Source organism: Sorex araneus, chromosome 2 (assembly GCF_027595985.1).
Source record: "Sorex araneus isolate mSorAra2 chromosome 2, mSorAra2.pri, whole genome shotgun sequence".
NCBI classification, from domain to species: Eukaryota; Metazoa; Chordata; class Mammalia; order Eulipotyphla; family Soricidae; genus Sorex; species Sorex araneus.
This window is the reverse complement of record NC_073303.1, coordinates 147,697,014-147,701,087: the sequence shown is the minus strand read 5'-3', so window position 1 is coordinate 147,701,087 and position 4,074 is coordinate 147,697,014. Positions and strand designations below refer to the sequence as shown.

Sequence of the window (4,074 nt, the reverse complement as noted above, 5' to 3'; positions counted from 1 at the left end):
GCTGACATATATGACATACCACATACAGACACTCCCCTATTCCCCCCTCCTACACCCCTACCAAAAAAAAAAAGAAATCTCAAAGAAAAAATTAAAAGGGGGGGCAGTAGGTCAAATAAGTTTGGCAACATATGGCATAGACTCTATATCCATTTGAGCCATGTCAGGAAGGAACTTAAGCCCCTGGTTTTGTTTGTTTGTTCATTTTTTGCTGGAGTTTATCATGTATCTCACTTTGCCTACTTTCATTGCTTTCTCCTTAGCATTAATTTTTTAAAAAATATAGTTTTGTCATTTTTGTCTTGAGTATTAACAGTCACAACCTGCTATCAAAACTAGCAGAAAGCCCTCCAGTTTAAAGAGGGAAATGATATTCACATTCCTGAATTCTTCTCCTAGGGTTGTACTTCTTAAAGAGATCTGATAGTAGATCAATACAGAAAAGCCTTGTCAAAATATGAAGGATTTAAGATGCTCATAACCTAAATCATATTATTCTAGGTACTGGAATACTAAACTAAATATGTCAACACAGAGGTTTTTCTGCGTTGTTGGCTTTTTAAGTTTTAAAGTAACTTTCATTTTCCATTCTAACTAAAGAAGACACTGCAGATATGCAGAAAAACACTTCAAATACCACATAATTCCAGCTCTGCTGTTGCTGTTACCTAGTTTTGAGAAATTTTAAATACACATTGGTTTTCAGTCTTACAAAGTAAAAAAAATTGCAAATATCTAAGTATGATTAAATATACTCTTAGGTAAAATATTGACAAAAAGAGCAGATGATTTTAAGTAAACAATTTTAGGATGCATTAAAATTTCAGTGACAGGGAGCCATCTGATGAAAGTACATTGGCTCTATTGTGGACGTTAGGGATACGTAGGATTGGTCTAGACCAATGTTTGCAAAACATAACCTAAAAATATTCTAGAATTTCATTCCCTCCTCCACTTCCGCTAGTTCCGGTGGTTTGAGAGGTCAAAGCCAAACCAATGTCCTGTGCATTTAGAAACACTTGCTGAAGGGAAATGCTTCTTCACTTTGCCTCAAGCTGGCTTTAGTTAAAAACTCCCTTGAAAAGAAAGAATTTGTTCCTTGAGGAAACCCCAGGCCTATCAACTTGATATTGTACTTGATTTGATCAGGTCTTGTTCTCAAAATATCCTTAGGAATGACAGGATGGAAACCAACGTCTTGTAAAATGAAGGTCACCAACAATTTCAGAAGCATCTGTGGGTTTTATGGACGAGAATGAGTTAGAGTCTTGAAAGTGGTAATTAGAAGGGACTTTACTTATGAAAAATCTGAGGTCAAGACATGTAAAGTGATTACATACTGAGAGTCACACAAGTTTCATAATTTTACCACTCTGGTAGAAAACCAAACTAAGTTTTAAAGGTCATTTTCTAATTTTAATACAGTTTTAAAACTTCAGGGCTTACTGGAATCTGAAGTTTAGCATCTCCCTACTGGAGTGTCACAGCTCCTCCCACCCCTGACTGTGAAGTTCATCCAGTAAAATCTGTTTTAATATTTAGTATGTGCTTTTTTTAATATTACATTTCAAACTTAGAGAATTCTTGGCAGGAGAGTTTTGGTTGTTTTCAGCAAGGGTAGTTTTTTCTTTGGGAGGGAGGGAGAGGTAAGAGAGTAAGTGGTAAATGTGTGTGTGTGTGTGTGTGTGTGTGTGTGTTTGAGAGAGAGTGTGGGAGAGAGTGTGTGTGAGAGAGAGATAGAGAGAAAGAAAGAGGGAGATCAAGGGAGCAAGAAAACACATTTTTTACTTGGAAAAGTTTCCAGATATATCAGATTAGGAAAACTAAACAGACATCCCACAAACCCCTTAAAACGAATAGCACTTTAAAAAGTCAAGCTTGAATGAATTTTCATTTACTTTCATCAAGTTTCCAAAAACATTAGCGATAACAGTTAAACAGTAGGAAAAGATTTTAAGAAAAAAGTGATTTCACAAGAGTGAGGCTCACATTTATTGAAACCAAAATCTGGAATAGAAGTGATGAAGTATTTAGTGAAGTTTGTATAATTAGAGATTACACTACTTAAACAAATAATCATTTTCTGGTTCTACAATTGTAAAAAGCAATAAGGCATTTGTTCTCTGTTGTATTCTTGTGAATACAAGAATGCCCAGCAAGCTACCAAAGGTATCCCGCCCACATGGCAGAGCCTGGCAAGCCACCCCGGACGTACTAAATATGCCAACAACAGTAGCAAAAATGGGTCTCATTTCCCTAACCCTCAGGGAGTCTCCAGCTGAATTGGGAAGAACAAGAAGGCTTGTATCAAGCAAACGGTGCGCAAGTCTACGTGCAGGAAGGCGCCCCAAGCAGCTGGCCACCAAGGCGGCCACAAGAGCACGCGGCCATGGGCAGCATGAAGAAGCTGCATGGCTACCGGCCTGGAACTTGTGGCACTATGCGGGATCTGTCGCTCCCAGAAGTCCACCAAGCTGCCCATCTGCAAGCTGCCAGTCCAGCGGCTGTGTCCGAGATTACACAGGACTTCAAGACCGACCTGCGCTCCTAGAGCTCAGCCTTCCTGGAGCTGCAAGAAGGCGTGCAAGGTCTACCTGGTGGGGCTCTTTGAGGACACTAACCTCTGTGCCATCCACGTCAAGCGCGTCACCATTATGCCCAAGGACATCCAGCTGGCATGCAGCATCCACGGAGAGAGGGCATAAGGTTTACAATGCTAAAATCTCAGGGCTGGGACAAATGCAGATGCTACTGGCGCCCGCTCGAGTAATCGATGATTAATGGGTTGACAATGCTACAGTGTATTCTTGTGTCTAATGGTTGGTTGGTTCATGATATTCATGAATGTGTTACTAAACATTCTTAGTCCAAATAATCTTAGTCCATAAAAAAATCCTTTCACCCTCTGCTATTTGTAAACAGTGCTGTAAGAAGCATTAGTTAATGTGTTTGCTGAAAAATGATTCTGAGGTTACACTCCATTATACTGCTTAGAGTTCTAGATAAAAGCCATTGCCCTGCTGCCACCAAGATGTGATCCCAGGGGCCGCACATGTGTGTGGCCTCTCCAAAGCTGCACAAGCGTGACTCCAGATGCCAGCTATGTTTTTCGGCATGGGCAGCTCCTCACAGAGTGTCTCCAGACTGAGAACTAAGCCGTGGCCCCATGCCCGCCCAGGAGGGGAAAGGTATTTCTCTCTCGCCTCTTCCTTGCCACAGGTGAAGGGTGTGGTGACTGCCATATTATGAGGACCACAGATGGGGTTTACAAGTTTGCAGTGATCCAATATCTGGAAGAAATCTCCCTGGACTTAGTTGCTAAAGTACATAAATCCAAAACCTTATATCTCTTCACAACAGGTCTGACTCTAGTGGGGTACTCCTAACAATAATAGTGAAGTTTATGTTGAAATATCGAATGTAACCAAAGTAAATAGAAAGTAAAGTGAAATTTATCAGTTACATGGCAGGGGGGGTGCGAGGGGGTGGGATGGGAGGTGTACTGTGTTTTTGTTTTTTTGTTTTTTTTTGGTGGTGGGATATGGGCACTGGTGAAGGGATGGTTGTTTCAGCATTGTATTACTGAGACTTAAGCCTGAAAGCATTGTAATTTTCCACATGGTGATTCATGGTGATTCATAATTATTGTAGAAAATTTTTTAAAAAGAAGAGTACAAAAGGGAAATGAGAAACACTAAAAAATTAACCAATCCCAGCATCTAAACCATTTCTTTTGCAATATTTTTAAGAACCAAATATGACTTACAACTCAAGAAAATAAATTAAAGTTTGGTTATTATTCTCACTTTTTAATTGATCCCAATTTTCCAAATTATTGATTTTTAAGTGTATATATTTTGAAACTGCTTCAAGTGAGTTTGGAAAAGAGACAGGATAAATACAATTTAATCCTTAAAATAATTTTGTGGTCTAAAGGTAACTCACCAAGTTTTAGCCTCTTGACATCTCCCAAACTGTGGGATTCTGAGGATTAAATAAAATGAGTTTGTGATTATACATGGAAAACTTAAAAGTACTGAAAATGATTTTAAATAAACAAACTTTTATTGAGCA

General features: G+C 39.1%; 1 pseudogene; it reads left to right on the top strand.

The window, feature by feature from the left end:
- Nucleotides 1-1,686: 1,686 nt before the first annotated feature.
- LOC129402235 (uncharacterized) lies at nt 1,687-3,446 on the top strand (annotated as a pseudogene).
- The last annotated feature ends 628 nt before the right edge of the window (nt 3,447-4,074 follow it).